We start from the raw sequence: 23,301 nt of genomic DNA, 5'->3' as shown, positions 1-23,301 counted from the left end.
GTAGGGTCTGCCAGTTCCGTGCAAGCCATACAGGAGAATTCCTTTCATTCATGGTGACGTGGCGGACCAATCGCCAATTCTGTTTTACGCGAAATTGTTTTTCCGCCCCTCCGCGGGATTTTTTTGTTTGCAGCTAATCTATAAATAAAGGGGAAATTTGTGAATGTGTGTGTCTGTTTGAAATGTTTAGCGGACTTCCCAACATGCAACAAACTTGAAATTTGGCATGTGGGTAGCTTCCAGACTGTACACAATGCAAAAAGTATAAAAATAGACTTTTGTATTTTGGGGGGGGGGGGCAATAATGGATATATTTTGCATGGCAAGTGAGCGGTGACGTCACATTTGTGATGTCACCCGCATGCGGCAGCGTCACGCAGTGTGCCTGTGGACGTCACGCACCCCCCACCCTCCGCGTAGGCCGCGTGTTAATCCAAGACAAGAATCCAAGTCTCGGGCGAAGCCGGGTAGTGAAGCTCGTAATGGATAAGAGCGGGAATTTGCCACGCGACTCCAATCATTCACGAAACTTTTGCAGATAATAGGAAGCAGATCTGCAAAGCATGGTGGGAAAATCCATGGATGATCGTTGATAATGATAATAGGAACAATAGGGTTGCGGATAACGGGGTTTTTTCAAACCCACTAACTGCCATGAATAATAGGATTCACGGTAAATCGGTTTTGCATAAAAGAGTTCTCCTGTAATGTATATTTGCTCAGAAGAAAGGTAGCCTGTTCATCAATTTCTGTAATAATACGTTAAATATTTTGTATAAGGACTAACGACCCACAGCTACATCCTCGGGTTAAAGGTCAAACTTATCACATCATCAAAAATATACTCTCTGGTCCTTTCGGTAAAGTCACGTAGATGAAAAATAATAATAATAATAATTAATAATAATAATAAAATGAAAATAAATAAATTAAATCACGACGTTTCGGAGTCAACACAAGCTTCCGTCGTCAGGTGGAACAGCCACAGCAAAATTTACTGTAGTGAGTAGCTGTTCCACCTGATGACGGAAGCTGGTGTTGCCTCCGAAACGTCATTTAATTTAGTTATTTCATTTTATTATTTTTTCTTATTATTATTTTTTCATCTACGTGACTTTATCGAAAGAACCAAAGAGTATGGATCCTTGCAGTCACGAAAACTTCAAATCACATCATCATACATATGTATATCTAAAACCAGGGCCAATTTTTACCCATAAATTACACACGTGTGGGATGCTTCTGTGTTCTTGAAATTAAATGTCAGCTGCACTCCGCCGCCCCCGTCACGAATGAAATCCACGTCGGCACTCTGTCACTGATTGGCAAACAAGATTGTGACTGATTTAGAAGTTGCTAATTATGCAAGCAAAACAACACGTGTGGACTGGTGGCAGATGCGGTGGCATATGCCAATAATCCCCAGCTATTGAACAGGGGCGCTTTGGTGAACCCATGCATCGTGGTTCGGTGGCAACCCCACCTGCTACGCACCAGGTGTCTGTGGTAGGCAGTACAGCAAGTCGGTTGACGACAATCTGTATAGAGTTTAAGTGCAAAACACTTCTGTTTCCTCCCATATTATATTAAGTGTTCGATAAAGGAAATTCTTCTTCCTAGCGTTGTTCCCGCTGTGGCGCAGGGTCCGCTTTTCGGCATTGTCTTCTCCATTTGGCTCGGTCCAGGGCATCTTCAGGGGATGCGTTGACCGTCTTCATGTCTTCCTTTATTCGGTCCATCCATCGCTTCTTCGGACGTCCGCGTGGACGGCGGCCCTCTGGCTCAATACGCAAGGCAGTCTTGGCCACTGATGACTCTTCACTTCGCATCACGTGGCCGTACCACCGAAGCCTTGCCTCAAGCATCTTGTCCGCAATGGGGGCCACACCAAGTCGCTTCCGAACGTCTTCGTTCCTGACACGATCCCATCGAGTGAGCCCGAGGCTCCATCTGAGCATCCTCATCTCCATGGTGTGGAGAGCTTGTTCGTGTACAGTTGTGGCTGGCCAGCACTCGGATCCATAGAGTGCCACCGGTCGGACGATGGTCTTGTATATTTTTCCCTTCAGCCTATCCGGCATTTTCCGATCACAGAGGACTCCGGTGACTTGCCTCCATTTCATCCACGCCGCATTGACTCGTGACCTCACATCAGTCGTGATGCTACCATCTGAGCTGATGGTGGAGCCCAGGTACTTAAAGTCCGTCACTTTCTTCAGATCTTCTCCGTCAATACTGATGGTGCCGTCGGTTTGGGGGCCACACTCCATATACTCCGTCTTTTTGATGTTGCTCGATAAAGGAAATAGAACAAAAAATTTCAAACAAGGATCTCTCTCTATCTCTACATATTTAGTGTCGAGACTCGGTCAGATTTTATAGGGAAGGTTAAGAATTTGTATTTGTTTTACTTCAATTGAAAGTCTGAATTTCTCGTTTTATTAAATGCAGTTTGCTGCACATTTCTAAAGCTATTTTCCTCCATAAGAATGTGTATTTTGTATATATGACATTTATATAGTATAAAAAATATGTTACAAAATTTTTACTTTAAAGCTTTCGTGACTGCAGGAATTCATATTCTTTGGTGAGGCAGCTCTCCCGCTATAGTTTTTCACCTGATGACGATTGCTTGTGTTGCCATCGAAACGTCGTGATATTGTTATTATTTTTATTCTTTTTTATTTTTCTATCTGCGTGGCTTTACCGAAAGACCCATTACCCAAATATACATTTTACATCCTTACATTTAAGATTGCCATTTCTGCATGTTATCCAACAAATATCTTGAAAAATGTTTATTTTTTCGTGTAAAAAGTGTGATTTTTTTCTTTGCCACGTTTGTATCACCAAAGAATGTAATTATTATTTGCCTTGATATTAAACTACGTAGAGCCCCACTGATGGATGGTGGTCTCCACCACGACTGTGCAGACCGTGTGAGTTATTTGACCATACTTCACCACGCTGGTCAGTGTGGCTTTCTGAAAGCGGGGAGCATTTGAGAAAATACAGATTTATCATATGAAGGAGCATAGTAGATGTTCGACCAATGCACAGTTCAATAATGGATTTTTCTGCACTGACTCCGACCGACAACTTAGTACCGCAAGCAGCCTATAATACCTGGTTTATATTTGGTGGTCATCTATGCCAGCACTACCCAACCAAGTTCAACCTGGTTTAGCTTCCGATAGATCTGACGATATCCGGCGAATTCTCGTCGTTTCAGGCACACGCCGACAAACTCTTAATTTTCTATTTTTGTTTCAATAGAGTAAAAACAACTGCAACTCGTGTCACCGTTGACTAACGCGCTAATGATTTATGGGCGCTGCTGAATACGATGGAGAACGCTGGGGACAGCAGTTCAGAGGGTGGGTGGGTGGGTGAGTGGATGGGTGGGTGGGTGGATGGGTGGGTGGATGGGTGGATGGGTGCATGGGTGGGTGGGTGGATGGGTGGGTGGATGGGTGGATGGGTGGATGGGTGAGTGGATTGGTGGGTGGGTGAGTGGATGGGTGGGTGGGTGGATGGGTGGATGGGTCGGTGGATGGTTGGATGGGTGGGTGGGTGAGTGAATGGGTGGGTGGGTGGTTGGATGGGTGGATGGGTGGGTGGATGGTTGGATGGGTGGGTGGGTGAGTGGATGGGTGGGTGGGTGGATGGGTGGATGGGTGGGTGGGTGGATGGGTGGATGGGTGGGTGGATGGGTGGATGGGTGAGTGGATGGGTGGGTGGATGGGTGGGTGGGTGAGTGGATGGGTGGGTGGGTGAGTGGATGGGTGGGTGAGTGGATGGGTGGGTGGGTGGATGGGTGGGTGGGTTGATGGGTGGATGGATGGATTGATGGGTGGGCCCTCAACTTTTCCAAAACGAGGCACAACATTTTCGTGCCCGGCACTCTGCTGCTGCTGCGACTGCGACGACCATCCACCCCATGTGGCTCCCCGCACTGGGGAGCTTTTCCAAGGGAACTGATCCCCAATAACCCCCCTCCTCTCTCCTCTCCTCCTACTCCCACACCAGTTAAGGGGTTGGTGCTCGCACGTGCTCCGTGCGGAACATGTTTATCTGCGAGAGAGCAAACTCGCTGGGGGCCCCTCTGCGTGCTCTTGCGCGCGTGTTGACCCGCGCACACGCACGCACACACGCACGTGCGTGTGCGTGTGGCAGAGATGTTTTATCTTCTTTGTGTGCGCACGTGCGAACTGCTTTTGCTCTACGGGAGCGCTTGCGTGGTCGTCTGTACGTGTGTCTGTACGTGTGTGTCCGTACGTGTGAGTCTGTACGTGTGTCCGTACGTGTGTCCGTACGTGTGTGTCTGTACGTGTGTCTGTACGTGTGTCCGTACGTGTGTGTCTGTACGTGTGTCTGTACGTGTGTCCGTACGTGTGTGTCTGTACGTGTGTCTGTACGTGTGTCCGTACGTGTGTGTCTGTACGTGTGTCCGTACGTGTGTGTCTGTACGTGTGTCTGTACGTGTGTCCGTACGTGTGTGTCTGTACGTGTGTCCGTACGTGTGTCCGTACGTGTGTGTCTGTACGTGTGTCTGTACGTGTGTCCGTACGTGTGTGTCTGTACGTGTGTGTCTGTACGTGTGTCCGTACGTGTGTGTCTGTACGTGTGTCTGTACGTGTGTCCGTACGTGTGTCTGTACGTGTGTCTGTACGTGTGTCCGTACGTGTGTGTCTGTACGTGTGTCCGTACGTGTGTCCGTACGTGTGTGTCTGTACGTGTGTCTGTACGTGTGTCCGTACGTGTGTGTCTGTACGTGTGTCTGTACGTGTGTCCGTACGTGTGTGTCTGTACGTGTGTCTGTACGTGTGTCCGTACGTGTGTGTCTGTACGTGTGCGTCTGTACGTGTGTGTCTGTACGTGTGTCTGTACGTGTGTCCGTACGTGTGTGTCTGTACGTGTGTGTCTGTACGTGTGTGTCTGTACGTGTGTCCGTACGTGTGTGTCTGTACGTGTGTCTGTACGTGTGTCCGTACGTGTGTGTCTGTACGTGTGTCCGTACGTGTGTCCGTAGGTGTGTGTCTGTACGTGTGTCTGTACGTGTGTCCGTACGTGTGTGTCTGTACGTGTGTGCGTACGTCTGTGTCTGTACGTGTGTGTCTGTACGTGTGTGTCTGTACGTGTGTCTGTACGTGTGTCCGTACGTGTGTGTCTGTACGTGTGTGTCTGTACGTGTGTCCGTACGTGTGTGTCTGTACGTGTGTGTCTGTACGTGTGTGTCTGTACGTGTGTCCGTACGTGTGTGTCTGTACGTGTGTGTCTGTACGTGTGTGTCTGTACGTGTGTCCGTACGTGTGTGTCTGTACGTGTGTGTCTGTACGTGTGTGTCTGTACGTGTGTCCGTACGTGTGTGTCTGTACGTGTGTGTCTGTACGTGTGTGTCTGTACGTGTGTCCGTACGTGTGTGTCTGTACGTGTGTGTCTGTACGTGTGTCCGTACGTGTGTGTCTGTACGTGTGTGTCTGTACGTGTGTGTCTGTACGTGTGTCCGTACGTGTGTGTCTGTACGTGTGTGTCCGTACGTGGTGTAGAGGTTATCGCTGCGCTACGAATCCCGGCGAGCCGAATTCGATTGCCCGCTCACGGCCAACGTCAGTGGCGATTATCTGGACCGGTCCTGGACCTCCCCTAGGTCGGCTCAGCCTCGAACGCGTACCCGGTGCGGTGTGTAGTTAGCATCGCCACTGGGGAGACAAAGGTGGTCTGGCGTGGTGCTGGTCACCCACGCCCTCGTGTGCCGTTCCGGCCTTCATAGGTGCACTTGCCCCAGCAGACTGTTAAGGCAATACGGGGGATCTTTGTCTTTGTATGCGTGTGTGCATGAGTCAGGTATGTACAGTATGCACGCGTGTTTGTGTGTGAGAGGAGCGGTGGTGTAGTGGTTAGCGTGCTGCGCTATGAACCCGGCGACCCGAGTTCGACTCCAGCTCACGGCCAACACCAGTGACGATTATCTGAATCGGGCCTCCCCTAGGTCGACTCAGCCTCAAATTAGTACCTGGTGCGATGTGTAAACATCGCCACTGGGGAGACAAAGGCGGCCGGGCGTGGTGCTGGCCACCCACCCCCCCGTGTGCCGTGTCGGCCTTGATAGGTGCTATTCGCAAACAGCACTTGCCCCAACAGTCTATTAAGGCTATACGGGGGATCTTTGTCTTTCTGTGCGGGGTGGTGAGCTGGTGGTTTGGTGGTTAGCACACCCAGTGATCTTGGTTCGATTCGCGAATATCGATAACATCAGTAGCAAGTGGTTTCTCAGCTTATTGTGAACTGGTCTTTGGGCCTTCCTGAGGTCAACTCAGCTCTGTCGTGTGTGACCAAAACTCGGGGGTAGTAGTAGTCCACATCACCCTCTTGTGTGAAATGCCTGCCTTAATAGGCGCTTCCAGTAATCTAGAATGCTGTGAGGCGTCTTTGCCTTTGGAATGATGGCATTTCTGGCGAGCTACTACCCAATATACCCAAGTTCAGTCGCTCGCCACTAGATTCACCCAGTCTAGAATTAGTATATTGTGCTGTGTGAGCAATCAGCATTTAGAGAGGCAGGGAGTGGTTCTGGCATATGCCAACCTAAATAGGTGCTCACCAACAGCATTTTCTCCCACAATCTCAGGTTTCATGCGCGTAGCATGGTCGTTGATTTCAGAAACAAGAATTAGATATTCTTGGTTCTTTCGATAAAGTCACGTAGAAGGGAAATAATAAAATAATAAAAATTAATCAATAAAACAATATTATTATTTCCCTTCTACGTGACTTTACCGAAAGAACCAAGAATATGAATATGAATCCCTGTAGTCACGAAAGCTTTAAATCGAAATTTAAGAGTTAGATACCTAACCGTGTACAATTGCACAACTAACACTTGACTTTTTTTTTTAAACAGTTGTTCAATCTATATCTCAGTACATTTCGAGGTACCAGAACAAATTGGTATTTGAGATAATTGCGTACTTGGTAAGGAAGTGATTAAAGTACAGACCAAATACAATGTTCAGAAAGAATGCATTATGTATATACAGTATCCATATCAAACAAGAATAAACAAATAAAAGATAGCATGTGCTTGAGTCTCCTCTCTGTCCTATCCACTTAATTCGAGCTGTTCATAAACCTCCTGAAAACAATGCCCTTAATGTTGTGCTAAATTATATAATTCTGGGGGCATTCAAAATATTTCCAGGTAAGCTCTTCCACAACTTTGGTGCCAAAGCACAACATGCCTATTCAGCCATTTTTAAAAAATGTATCCAATGTTCTTTTAAATAAAGTACTCAAGCATAAATTACGGCTTTGGAACATACTTCTGCAATAATTCTGCCAAATACAGAGCCTCCTCGACCCGAGGTGTGTGGCAGTTTCAACGGTGTTAAACACGTTTCACATTTGCAGTTAATTTTTCAGCACCGTAACACCTGCACCCAATGGCCAACCCTTGATCGTGAGGTCACGGGCTTTTCTAACGCGCACTGTACCGGCAGACGGCATGGTTTGATAAAAACCCCAAAAAAATGCCCGCAAGAAATTACCCGGTGGCTGTGAAAATCCCACCAACACTGCACCCCAGATCACGCCACTAGCGAGCCACCATATACGTACCCATACACCACACACACACTTTTCACGCACGCATAGTGTGCATTTAAATCAATGTGAGATTATTAAGCCTTTACGAACAAATCACATGGAATGTGCCCGATCTTGACAGAGCTCAATAGCCCGACTATTGCATGGATGGGTGACCACTATACACAACAGATTGTTGTAGGTTGAGAGGTTGCGTGGTGGACAGCAGAGGGCAGTGTAGCGAAGTCCATTATTGTACTGTACTTCTATACTCCCACGTCTATGCTCTCTATCTGCCTTAACCAAACTTGACTGATCAGCATGAAGTATCGTCAGAGGGACCCCACGATCCGCACAGCATGAGGACACATCAAGCAGTAGACTAACAAAATGGCTGTATATGAGATTGTTGACAAGAGTAAATCAATGTGTACCAGGGCTGTCGCCAAAATCCCAAATTTTAAAAGCAGCCCTCGGATTAAAAACTAAATCCAGCATTTAATTCCATCCCTACCTAACTCTCAGCCCACAGGTGTCCCATAGAAAAGAGATAATGAAGCTCAATGGGCTCTCATTGATTGAGTGATCGATACCAATATACAATGAGTCGTGGTCTCCCATTGCATCGCCATTCAGCAGCACATTGGCACACAATCCCAAGGTCTGGCCTCCGTATGCCATGTGCCCTATTGTGCGGCACATGTGTGTGTGTGTGCGAGTCACAAAGCAGCCTGTCCCCCCACCCCACCATCGCTGAGTACAACCGCCCCCCCCCCTTCGCCAGCTCCCATCTCAATCCCTCACCCTCCCCTTTCCCACCCACGGACCCCCCCCCCCCCGAAAGGGCCCACGGGTGCCATATGGCGTAGGGCCCGTCCTCTCCTTTCTCATGCTAATGCCCGGTCCGTGGGAGCGCTGGTACTGCGTGCCACACGCAGCCCGACACGTTACTCCCGATACGAGGAGATCTCTGCACTTTGTTTAAACTTTTTTTTCTCTCTCCAAAAGTTGCTGTAAGTCCCGTTTTTCTTCTCTGAATCACGGAGAAGCAGGGGTGTATAGGTTTCTGTGAGATACCTGGGGGCGGGATTAGGGGGGGGGGTTACACCAGTCCCAGCATCTGGCATCTGGGTCGACCCTGCGAGGGAAACAGAACATTCGGTGAGGTCGAGGGCGATTTTCATGAGTGAGAATAGCATTCACTGAGATAACACAAAACAATATGGAACAATGACCATTATTGGACAGGCTTGTGTATCAGTTCATTGTGCATTAATGGCTTTATGAGTGCCTTAGGCGTGGGAAGGCCACACGGGCTCAGAGCGCGAGTCTAAGTCCCATTAACCCTGACGCCACTGAGGTTTAATCTGAGTCATTGTCAGCTGGATATATAGCAAGCCTATAGGGAGGCTGTAAGCAATCTTGCATATATGTGCCATTCTTTAAGATTTTAAATATTTTATTAAACACTAACAGACCTTTGTCATTCTACTCCTAGATGAAGGTCTGCCCACACCAAGTCAGTCAGAAGGGTTTTTTTGCCTATAGCGTACTTCACCAAAGTCGTCAGTGACCACTGACGAAGGATAGGACTCGGACCAGTTAAATTAGTGCGCCACTGATATCACCTGTGGTTGGAAACTGAACTCAGGATGTCTGGTTCATGGCACAGTGAGCAGACCACTGGGCCACTAACCCATCAATTTTTAAACGCATTGATGTCAAAATTACAATGCTTGTTTACACACAAACACATATATAGTCATCAAGTGCCATACAACACAAGTGCTTCTATATTTATTTCAATGCTATATTTACCCAAAGTCAACAAATGAGCAAGTGTTGGAAATTAAATATTTTTGTGGTGGAAGCCAATCATTCTTTGGAAAAAGCATAACTGGGGAATATTTACTCTTAAATATGTATGTGTTTTGAGCGGTGGCGCATTTGTAAGCGCATGGCGCTATGAACCCAATGTCCTAATTGAAATTCCTAGTCCTGGGTGCCCCTACCTCCTTCATCAACTGCAATGACCATTGTGGTGAAGTATGGCCCATCAACCCCCATAACTGACATGGCATGAGAAGTCCTTCATCCAGCAGTAGATTGTCAAACGGGCTACACATTTTAATATTTTAATCGTTATATATTTTATAGGTGCCTGAATGCCATTACATTAGAGTGCAATTCTTAGTATGTGAGTTTGTACATGATATTTAAAGTGTGCATTTTATTTTATTTCAGTGAGATGAGAGCTCGTTGAGCTAAAATGTGTTTTTGGTTGGATTAAGTGGAGTAACATTCTTTTATTGAACTACAATTATCCAATTCAGAGCTAATAAATGATGAAGGGCTCACCAAGCCACATCAATCAGGTTGGTGGAGGATAGGGCTGACCCAGGAACAGTTTAAATATTACCACTGATATTAGAAGTGGGTGGGAATATAACTTAGGTCGTCGGGTTCATAGCACGATCTGCTATGCACTGCACTTCCGCTCTGCTCCCACCACCAAATGTATGCTATGCATACTTAATTCAACAGAAAATGTAACATGACAATATTTCGAGAACATTATTTTAAGCATAATGCGTCACCATATACTAATATGTAGCGGGTGGTCATCATCTCCGTTTTTTCAATTTCACATTCTAGTGGCAAACAATATTCTATGCAGAGGACAGCCCTTTTGGATTCACTCCATGCTCCATGTGATGCAGCCTCGCCAAATGGTCCTCATTTTACTGACCCCGGAGGGATGACGATGCTGCTGTAGCTGACTCGACTCTTTTACAGTTTAGTCATGGGTAATTTTCAAATCGGGAGTGTGGGTTTCTTGCACCAGCCCAAAATAACATTCTCTTGCAAATAGTCTTAACCCGCATTTTACAGTGAAAATAAACAAATAAACACTTCGGTTACTTCCCACATATATAAATTACCAGGCAGCTGTGAAAAGTGAATTGTCAACTCCATATAAATTGACCCAGCAGTAAGTGATTTCACACGTGTCATGATGTCACATCACCTGCCCACTTATGAAATCACAAAGATAAGCCAGTCCCTGGTATTGTCCCAGGCTAAACGCCCCAAAAAAGAAGAGACTCGTCACGGAGATGTAAAGTCAAACAGCCCATGTTTGGGGCCTCAATAAGACGATCGCGAAGAACAAAACCACATCTCGTTTTCCCAGGCATCCGATCGCGTGAGTCTGAGCCTTATTGTGCCGACGCATCTGAAGGGACATTCACCGACCATATGCTGCTCGGTGTGTTGAGGCTCTGGGAAGAAGAAAAAAAAACTATTGGGCGCCTTCGCATTTCTACGCCGTAGACAGAACGTGTTTGGTGTCCCTTTAAGGTGGGCTACATTCGCCGCTGATGGGCTGCCTTTACATTAAATCAATTGCTTCTCGGCCTGGGGCTGCCGTGGTCCTGTGCACCCATGAAAGCTGGTGTCGGCCCCGAGAAGAGTTGGGAGGGAGGGGGGGAGACGGAGGCATGAGCGAGAGAGCTGTGGTGCTGGAATGCACATGCGTGGGCTCATCTGCACGGCAGACGCTGGGGCGCACGTGCAGTGCTTTCTGCGTTGGGGGAGGGGGGTATATGCGTGGACTTCAGCACTGTTATTAGTACCATTACCATGCATGCACACGCACATGCGCCCGTGTGTGTGTATATACATGTGTGTATTAATGCTCTGTGCTCAGGTATGAGTCCAGTGAGAGCCACCGTCTTCATCTGCAAGACAGCTAAAGCACAGGACTTGCAAGTACAATCCACGCATGAAGGTATATATATGCATGGATTGTCCATGCAATTTCAAACATGAAGGGATGGATATATTGCAGTGGTAGGTTGGGGCGGTATGCACCTGTATGCATACTGGTAAGATAAAACTGGATGGAATGACATACCGGCAAAATGATCAAATATGTCACGTGTATCAAGTGCCCTAGAATACCGTGATGTGATATAGAATCTATCTTAAATCCCCTAAATAATGTAAATAAAATGCATTGCTTATAGTAAATGTACGAGAATACCGATATGCAATCCTATATATAATGTATAATATATTATATCGGATTCAATTATGTAGTATATAATGTATATTACATTCCCTGGAATTCCATGTTGTAGTATACAATGTACGTTAGAATCACAAGGATGGAATTTCGTAGAATGTGCGTGTTAAATGCAATACAAGTACAAGCACGACATTGTTTAATTTTCCCTGTGCATCCAGAGCCTCTTCCCCCTCCACTTTAAATACCGTGAACATGCGTGTATAAAGCAGCAACCCAGGTCTGCAGAAATTGCACACCTAACACTGTGTATTTACTCCTCACACAATATGAAACACAAATCAATTCCTTCTTTACACAATTGTGTGGACGATGGGACGAACAGCCTTGCATGTATATGTAATTGCAGTATGCTGAATTTAATACGTAGATGAACCGTAGGTCCATTGCGACACACGATACATTGCATATGTTGCAATGGTGACCTGGGATACACCGTGACATTCAAATCCTGTGGTTGTTTTTGTTTTATTGATTCTAGTGTATCACATTTCACGATGTATGATCTCGTTTTCCTTTGCACCATTATTCTTTGTTCTAAACAACACGAGTGTTTGTGCTGGCTTTTGTTTTTGAACATGTCGGTTCAGTTCTTTTATTACCAGGCGAGCACCCAGTGAAATAGAAACGTCGGCGAGAGAGAGGCCTGAAATAAGAAGATACGTTTACTGTGTCCTGTATCCATGTTTTAAAATACGTTTACAGAGATACGTCCCACGGAATTAGGCATACTTCATCCAGCGGTGGACTGATCATGGTTGATGATGATGATGGTGGTGACATACTTCCTTAAATGTGTGATACATTTGAGACATCACGAGAATGTGGGGTTAAGTCACTCCTGATCATATTCTTATGTTTTATATAAACGGAGTGGTAGCTCCTGCAATCTCTCATTTACTTGATACAGCTGTCGTGGCTGTGATGGTTCCACCTGAAGACGGAAGCTTGTGTTGCCTCCAAAACGTCGTGATTTTTATTTTTATTTTATTTTACTTTTATTAATTATAATTTTAATGTTTTACCTACGTGACTTTACCGAAAAAACCTAAGAATATGAATCCTTGCAGTCACGAAAGCTTCAAATCTAGAATTACACTCCTGATCAATTTGCATCTTTATTTTTAGTAGATGAGAACGTCTCTCTATCGCGTGAGCTTCCACCAGGTTGTTCGCAACGAGAGAGAGACGAGATGTTTTTTTTTAATCCGTCCGCCTCGCAGCTGACGAAGCACGCTGGGCACGCCCGGTGCCTGGCACAGACACAACGAGAGAGTGTGTGGAGGGGGGGCAGGGATGAAGAGTTGACACTTGCCGCACACTTAAGATGCCTCCAGGAGGGGGAGGGGGGGCTACGTGGTATAAAAAGGACATTTCAGGTGTACGCACCAACACACATCGGGTAAACGTGAACGTCTGCAGAGCACTTCATGGGCTAAAAATTATAGTCGACTTTTTATTTGGGGGGGGGGGTGGTCAATTGCCCTTAACAAAAAAATTGCGCCCCCCCCTCCTCGAAATCCAGTGTCCCGAAGGAGGGAAACCCCCGACAACCCAGGTGCTGGTTCGTCGGGTGGGTGGGGGGGAAGCGAAACGTTAGATATGAGTCCGACAAACACGAGGAAAATGCCCCGAAATACATTCGTGAGCAAGTACAAAACAGTCACGAACGCGCTTAGCCAGTACATGTGGAACGTTGGTTGGCAATGTGTTGATCCGAAGGTTCAAACCAACAACATAGGGCGTATATTCTTGGTTCTTTCGGTAAAGTCACGTAGAAGGGAAATAATAAAATAAAAAATATATTGTTTTACATTTGTATTCTTTTATTATTTAATAATAAAATAACAATAATACATTTATTTGTATTCTTTTATTATTCGATAATAAAATAATACAACAATTTTTTATATTTGTATTCTTTTATTATTTCCCTTCTACGTGACTTTATCGAAAGATACTCTTAAGTTTTTTCGGTAAAGTCACGTAGGTAAAAAATAAATAATAATAAAAATAATAATAAATTATAGAAATAATAGAAATAAATTAATAAATCGCGACGTTTCGGAGGCAACACAAGTCTCCGTCATCAGGTGGGACCGTCACAGCTAAATCATTTTTATTATTTTTTACCTACGTGACTTTACCGAAAAAACCTACGAGTATGAATCCTTGCAGTCACGAAAGCTTCAAATCTAGTATTTACCGAAAGAACCCAGAATATGAATCCCTGCAGTCACGAAAGCTTCAAATCAAAACGTAGGGCGTATTTACTGCGTATCAACTTCTGAGATGCGTGCGTTTATTGAGTTGCAAGAAACTCTGAGACGATGGATCACACACACTGATAGTCGGGGGGGGGGGGCTTTTGTTGTTGTTGCAAGAGCCACAATATGCGATTGTGTGCGACAGCCAGATGTTGACTGCAGAGGGCAGCACAGACAGCTTTCTGGTGGACTCTGCCAAGGATTCTTCACCGTCTGTTGACTTTCTCCTGGGTCTCTAAAGTCCCCTGATACAAAACCAGACCTGGCAGAAAGTTGTCATATACCCAAATCGGAACGGAGGAACAGAACTTTGTCGTGCTGACTTTGGAGACGAATGACCCAAATGTAAACTGGATGTCAATTTGACTTTGTGAGTGCATTCCTCAACAGATGTTTTGTTACACATTAAAATATAATTTACAAAGGGTAAACATTTTAAATATATGTCCTTTTGTTCATCCACTGCTGGATGAGTGCATGTTCTCGCTGTGCGAGTATTGGGGAGTGGGGGATTTGACTATACTTCGCCACACTGGTCAGTGTTTGTTAAAGACAGGGAACATTAACGCTGGGCCATGGAGGTACAGTACAACTAATAATTTTGCTGCATTGACCTCTGCTGCTGGCAACGTTGAATTGAGTACTTGCAAATGTGCAATATACACGTACATAATACTGTACACGTTAAAAGCAGAGTAAACGATAGCATCTACGCGTACAATTATTAAGCATTTTACACATTAGCCTACTCCCTGTGCAATTGTCATACAATTACAGGATAATAGCATTTGAGCATTAAAACAAATATATGAGTCTATACATTTCTTAAACTTTATTTATTTCACGTACTGTATTTTGCGCTGCAGAATCTAGCTGTTTTATTTCCTTTACGGGTGCATTTTAAGAATAATTTGCAAAGCTGCGTTTCCAAGAAGAGGGTTTGTGCTTGCGGTGGTGTGTGTGGACGCACGTGTGCACGAAGCCATGTGCGTGAACACGTGGTAGTGCGTAGCCATGCATGCACCCACGTGTCCATGAATTGCTAACATCTATGCATGGGGTATGTGTATGCATGCATATTCACTTGCATGTACACACACGTGTGTGAGTATGGCTATCTATATATACACGTGCGTGTGTATGGGAATGTGTGTGCATGCCGGGGTAAACCGGTAACCGATTTCACAACAATCGATTGTCGATAATCGGTAACCGTTCCGAGTGGAGTCAATCGTTCTGCGATGAAAGCGCTGATTGGCTGGCGCACGCGAACTACAAACCGCACGGCGGGATTAGTCACCGCGCGTGGTGCAATTCGTCCGAATTTCTGGGTTTCAACACCCAAAAGTTTGCAAGCCCTGCCATCAATTGGCTTGCTTTGCCGCTGCTAGCGGAAGAGCCCCCACTTGAGGAAGCTCCAAAGGAAGTGTTTGGCCTACTCTTCCACGCCAACCACACGTCTTGGAAAATGGTGGGAGTACTTTACCCATGTGGTGGTCCCAATTGTTACTTCTGGGTGGGACAACAGAGGCACGGGGTGATGGAATCGAGTCTACGACCTTTGGATTTACAAGTGCAGTGCGCTCAACATTTTACACGGTGGTGGCAGTTTTAATAGTTTATCAGTTAAAAAAAAAGTTTTTTTTAATTTTCTAGATATTTCTATTTCGCAAGACAAAACCGGTAACCGTTTATAGTTAATGCAAACCCGAATATATTGACCTGTTTGTACACGTGTGCATTCCGTACATAGCCTATATATGTATGAGTAATCTGAAATATGTAAACATGAGTATGACTACGTGTCGGCAATGCACACACGTGTGTATGACTGTGTACACACGTGTGTGTATTGGATTGCATGCTTAGGCACGTGTGTAAATCTATTGGGAGCGGTGGTGCAGTGATTAGCGCGCTACTTACAATACAAACTCGGCAACCCGAGTTCGATTCCAGCTCACAGATCAATAAATGGCAAATTATTTGAACCAGTCCTACCCACACCTGACCACACACCCTCGCTAACACCTCTTGCCCCAATAGTCTGTTAAGGATATAAGTTGAAATCGATGCAACGTATGTATGGGTATGTGTATCGGAATGCATGTTGTATGTAAACATACATGCGGACCCGTATCAATGCATTCACATCATCCCCGTGCATGACTGTGCATAGACACGTGCGTATTTACACACACTTATGTATCGGAATGCACGCGTGAATCATGTGTTTGCGAGACTTAACGGGAGCAACCGGTGATGATGGTGGTGGTGATGATGATGATGGTGATGATGGTGGTGATAATGATGGTGATGATGGTGGTGGTGATGATGATGGTGATGATGGTGATGATGGTGGTGATAATGATGGTGATGATGGTGGTGATGATGATGGTGATGATGATGGTGGTGGTGATGATGGTGGTGATGATGATGATGGTGGTGATGATGGTGGTGAGGATGATCGTGATGATGATGGTGGTGGTGGTGATGATGATGATGGTGGTGATGATGGTGGTGGTGGTGATGATGATGATGGCGATGATGATGGTGGTGGTGATGATGGTGATGATGATGGTGGTGGTGATGATGATGGTGATGATGGTGGCAGCTTAGCTAGTGGCCGGGGAGACTTGCAGTGTGGGAGGGGATGTGATGGGGGAAATGGAGAGGTGGGAGGGTGAGCAAGAGAGTGAGAGAGAGGGAGGGTGCTGGGTGGGAGGGATGTGTGTGTGTGAGATGTGGAGGGAGGGACGTGTGTGTGTGTGAGATGGGGAGGATGGGATGGGGGTGTGCATTGGGCTTGTGGGAGGGGGGGGCGGCCAGACAGCCTGGCGCCAGCCCCGCGGCTTTCCCAGAGCCCCCACACCAGAGCTATTGTGCTGGCTGGCCACCTGTTACCCCACCCGGCCACCCTGCTTTACCCTGCCTCTCTCTCTCACACACACACACGTGGAGACACACACACACGTGGAGACACACACACACCGACCACCCTCTTCCTCCCCCCCCTCGGGAAATGAGCCGAATCGCCCGCTAATTTGTCGCAGGCAGTGGCGGGCAGGACCCCTGTTAGATGTTACAGACGCACACGCATACTGACAGTGACACACACACATACTGACACACACACACACACATACTGACAGTGACACACACACATACTGACACACACATACTGACAGTGACACACATACTGACACACACATACTGACACAGACACACTGACACACACATACTGACAGGCACACATACTGACACACACACATACTGACAGTCACACATACTGACACACACACGTACTGACAGTGACACACACACACATACTGACACATACACATACTGACACACACACACATACTGACAGTGACACACACATACTGACACACACACATACTGACACACACACACATACTGACACACATACTGACAGTGACACACATACTGACACACACATACTGACACACACATACTGACACACACATACTGACACACACATACTGACAGAGACACACACACTGACACACACACTGACACACACACATACTGACACACACACGCAAGAAGATACACAGACACGCACACAAATACATGCATGCCAAGAGATGTTGAAAAATACGCAAATGTACACAGACATACTACGCAGAGAAACACAAACATTGAGATACACAGGCCCACATACAGCATACAGAGACACGGATGCAGCAATAACCACATAGACAAGACGTATACTTCCGTGCATAGAGAGGCAGACGTACTTACCCACATACAAAACACATTCATCCAAACAAATTTCAGCAACTCCATAGTCACACCAGACCACAATTAGACATAACACTCACACATCGTGCAAACAATACACAAAAGTAATTTCTAGACAGCAACATTGGCCATTGTGACTACATGCCTCACATGACATGTACAGGCTTATATACATTAGACTCCGAATATATTCCATACGTAGACATGGTGACCCTTGCTGCTAGGTGGAATATTAAAACACACACGAGGCCAGTTTCCACGTCTACACACATTTACATCGATATGATGGTATCCTGTTTCACTTACACAAACGTCAAGTCTTGATAACACACACACTTGTGGCCTTATATACACTACAAACAACACACGCGAGCCTGTTAATCACACACATGGGACCCTGTCACAAGCACATACACACACTTGGGACCCGGTTAATCACCCATTTGGGGACCCTGCCACAAGCACATACACACAACACATGAAACTTTGTTGTACACGTAGGGAAGGAACCATGTTGCATGCATACATACAGAGGTTTCCCTGTTTTATTGACATGCGTGAGACCCTAATAACATACAACACACCAATCATTGTTTCACACACACATAGAACTTGTCACACACACACATGGAACCCCTGTTATACACACACACGGGGCCCTGTTTGTGTACACACACACAGAGGGGGTTTCCCTGTGAGATCTTACACGGCATCCTTGTTGAATTGTCACACATACACACAAACGCACAACAGGTCCCTGTTTTGCTCACACTCTCTCTCTCTCACCCACACACACCCCACGTTTACAACTCAATGGAGAGTGCCTTGTAGTTTATTAGGATGCTAATACCAGCCAGTTCCCACGCGGGCCCCTATTTAGGCTTAACGTGTGTTTATCTTCATATATAATTACGTAAATGTAACTCGGGAATCCACAACAACCCATTGTTTGGGAGGATTATGAGAACAGCTTCATATGCATAGCATCATATTATTCATTGTATAATGCCAAAAACATTATTTTAATGTCCCTTGGGTACGTTGTTGTAAACGAACCTTTTGAAGCTGCGTTGTCTCTTACATTTTAGTAATAAATCTTAAAATTACCATTTCATGTTGGAATGTTGACAACATTCCGGCAGTATATCACAAGCCACCGCGTTTTGACATTGCTTATTTATGATATATCCAATGTACATACAGTTCTGCACATTATAGTACTTTATTGAATGGAACCATATGCAATGTGGATACATAAACAACCTCACAATGACACAATAATGAGTTACGTGGCCTTGACTTAAAATATAAAGACTAACAAGCTGTCATTTGTTTATAGATAGGAAAACAATATAAAACATCGACTTTTGCAACACAGACTTTACAACTGCACGGGTTGACCAAGATCACCAATAGGTAAGGGCCAGAATACATTTTTATTGAGTATTTTTAATAAACAGAAATATATATTCATCAATAGTCAATTAACTAATTCCCCTCCCATCAGGGTATGATGCTAAAATCTACCAAAATGTATGGGGGGGGGGGGAAGTCCTTGTTACCAATATTACAATTATCTTCATTTATTCGTGACAGGTTGTAATTTAAATTGCCTATATTTTGTATTATATATGTTGCTATGGTGATTATGTTAGTGGGTGCCCGTGGGGTTATCAGCAGATGTGTTGTCCACACACTCCCACACCCCTTTGCCTGTTAAGTTTGAATTCCTATAGACTCTTCGCAACCACTACTGGTCAGGTACAATGAGAACCTTTGTGCCTTAAACCCGGCTTTTTTCCCCTCCTCAATAAAGGAATCAAAAGTCTCCCACATGCCCCTTCTGAAAAGCTAAAAAGGAGGGGAGAAGAAAAATTTGCTTTACAAAGACTTTCAACAAAAAAACATTATTTTCCCACATTTTGGGTTTAAGGCAAGGCCTGGGTCCTTGTGTGTGTGTGTACATCATTGGGAGGACCGATTATCTGTCCTTGTGTGTTGTGTGAATACATTTGGCTTATGCAGCTTACGTTGTTTATAGCTCTGTGTGTGAATGTGTTTAGCACTGTGCGTGCATTTAGTTGTAGATGTGGACGTTGTGTAGTTTTGCACATGTAGTTCATTGCGTGTGTACGATGTGCTTGTGTAGTGACGTGTATGTGTATATAATGCAGTTTGTGTATAGTTGTGAATGCAGCTGTGCACGTACTCAACAATATGTAGCTTACTCTGTGTATGTAGCTGTGTGTACATTACGTAGCAATGCGTAAATGCATATACTGTGAAGCTATGTGTACGTAGCAATGTGTATGCAGCTGTGAATGTGTATGCACATCAACTATAGTACTACAGTACCCACGTGTAGGCGTGTGTGTACATCTGTGGACGTGTAGTTATGTGTATGCAGCTGAATGTATCTCGGTGTTCACAGTATGTAGCCGGGCACTATATGGAGATACGGATATGAGTAATACCTATGCGTTACACACCTATGCGTATTACTATGCATCGTAGATAGAATGCAAGTGTGTGTGTATAGCTTCTGTACAAGCGTGCATGGGGCTATGCGTGCTACATGTGGCCGTATATGAAATAAACTTCCATGAGCCACTTGCACCGTATTCCTACAGCCACGCGTGTTCAAGTGTTGGGGTCACAAGTCTGCGTAACGCTGTGCATTGCTGCTGCTGTTGTGTTTAGTGTTAGTGCGGCGTTAGTGGCCAGGGCTGGCCTCCCATCCACGTGGGTGGGTTGGAGTGGAGGGGGGGGGGTGAGGGGGGGGGTGAGGGGAGGGGTGACGGTGATGGGGGGGGCTCCACAGGTGCGCCCATTCATCAGCCGCGCGCGCATTCACCGCCGCATCCCATTGGCCGCCGCTTCCCCCCCCCCGCAACTTCCCACTGCCGCCGCCTGCCATTGGTCGATCGGTTGCCACGGCAGCCGCCGCGGCGGCGCCAGCTGGGGCGGTGACGTCACGAGGTGGCGCCACGGAGTCTGCGGCAATCGCGGGGGGGGGGAGGGGGGCACGGGGAGGGGGGAACCGGAGGGGGGCGGGGGGACTGGAGGGGGAGGGGGAATGGAGGGGCGGGGCTACTATGTGCGGCGTGCGGCCCATGGAGTCTCAATGCGATAGCACGCGGTTCGCTTAGCCAAACAATTCATTATGCACGCATTACAGTGTTCTGAGATGTATGGCAATGCATTGTATACACACTATGCATGATATATGCGCTATGTATTGGCGTGTGTGTGTAGCATTACACACGATGCATAAGTATGTGTAGTGTACATGTGTAGGCATCTTTGAGCCACAATGGGTGAAATGCCCTATTGTACATTATTCTGGGGATCAGCAAAACTGTGGACCGGTTTCGACATTACAGGACGGTGTCTCATCACCAGCAGAGTCAGGCTTGCTTGAATCAATCATTGCTGGTGAACTGTCTATATTATAGGCAAATAATGTCTGTGGAAATAGCATAGCGTTATTTATAAATGTGTCGTAACCCTCCACCACCCGACACGGCCAATCAGCAAATATAACATAGCATTTAAATTTCGATTTAAAGCTTTCGTGACTGCAGGGATTCATCTTCTTGGTTATTTCGGTAAAGTCACGTAGAAGGGAAATAATAAAATAATACATAATAAAATAATTCTCACGACGTTTCGGCCACAACGCAAGCAGCCGTCCTCAGGTGAAGAACAGGTCTGTCGGAAAGACAGCGTCTGAATAACATAGCATGTTTGTTCTTCGCCAAATGAAAGCTGTGTGTACAGCAACACACCATATTAGACGTGGCTTCCAAGTGACAACACTTTTTGGTCTGTTACCGGAAACGATTAATGAATGAAACCGGTTTTCATTACTCACATCCTTTAAAATGCCAGTGTGTTGATGCGCGTCATGTCAATTCCTGGCCCCATCGAATTGAAAGGAGTTCATGTAAAGACCCATTCATTTGAATGCATGTGGGTGTTTGGCTAATGCTATGAAGTCGCGCACAAAGCTTGCTAACTTAGTAGAACGGCCTTGTGGTGTATCCATGCCGACACACGAAAGTTAAGACCACTCGATGTGTTTACGGAATCTTTATTTTTCTTCTCAAGAGTTGATGTTAAATATTCCATCCGTGATGGGTGCCTTTTTGTCCAAACACACGGTCCTCTCTTCTGCTGCCTGTATCGGAATGTGACGAAATTCCATCAACACGGCCACACGTTTTCTATATATAAAATGACTATGTTATTTTAATTCAATCATTCGTTTGTTTGAGAAAAAAACCTCAACAGTCAACGCACACACGCAGCATGCGTACAGTCATGCGGTCAGCTTAGTCTCCACTTGTCAGGATGAAATTCATTTTCATATCTCAGATATTTGCGTGGAGGCTGCTCACTTAGATACGATATCCACTTTGGCAATGAATATCTGGAGAGCCTGCAGTTAACTACAGGGTCATGTCAAATCTAAACAGGGTGAGAAGCCATGCAGACACGTTTCGAATCCATTGATTTTTTTAAAGAGATGCTGCCGTGCTGTCATTGTTAGTTGACAGGACTTTCTATCCAGAGGTCAATTTCCATTGAGAGGTCATGCCAGTTCAATCTCCAGGCGCGGCAGTTGAAGCAAATGGGAAGTTTATTCAATCCCCCCGCCTCTGTCCGACCAGTCGAATAAATGTGTACACCAAAGTTCGTCGATCGGCAGGTTGTGTAGGGCGAGGTAAAGTGTGGGAACTCCCATCACGTCAAAGACGTCTGGCCCAGTGTGGAAGAGTAGGCCAAACATACTCCCAAACCAAGGTTCTCTCGAGCTCTCACTAGCAGAGGCTCTTCCTCCAGCATTGGCGTGAGCAGGACATTGTAGGGCTGCACATTTGAGCAAGGGCAAATCTGTGGACAGGCTTATTGACATACAGATGCTGGAAACGGAGCTTTGGCGTTAGGAGACATCTCGTTCTCACAACACTCTCACCTGCCTCTGTGTTATGAGTGTGTGCATAATATTATATTGTGTTGCGTATGGATGAGGTTGTTGGTGGTTGCTGAGTGCATAGGGGCCCCCTTTGCGCGTTTGTCTTGGTCCCAAGACAAACACAGCTGCACCGATAAATGGGGCTTGGGAGAGAGAGGCACCTGCACGCCCCTCCCAGAGCCAAACACAAGCTACCACTGTAAGAACCCCAAAAAGCCAGATGAAGCAAAGGGGGAACAAAACTACACCTCATAATAACCGAGAAGAATAGGGGACATTGCGTGGTGTCTTAGCCACGAGTATAATACCCATACTACGGTTGAGCGAGCGTGTTTGTGAAAATGTATTGAATGTTGGTTGTGTGTTAAAATATAGGTAAGTGTGTGTGCGTCTCTGTGTGTGTGGAAATATTTGACTGGAAAACTTGGGTCGATTTTTAAAAAAATACAAAGTGCTGTAAATGGACATGCTTTCTACAAATAAAATATTAAACCTAATTTGAGTGCACAAATGAGCTTTTAATTTGTAGGTTTGATGGGGTAAAAATGGTTTGTGGACAAGACCGACAGAATGGCAGATAAATGGTGGAGCGATGAGATAAATGGTAGCTGAGCTGGATGGTG

Source organism: Lampetra planeri, chromosome 14, assembly GCF_965212315.1.
Source record: "Lampetra planeri chromosome 14, kcLamPlan1.2.h2, whole genome shotgun sequence".
NCBI lineage: Eukaryota > Metazoa > Chordata > Hyperoartia > Petromyzontiformes > Petromyzontidae > Lampetra > Lampetra planeri.
The sequence above is the reverse complement of the archived record's forward strand: the minus strand, read 5'-3'. Positions refer to the sequence as shown.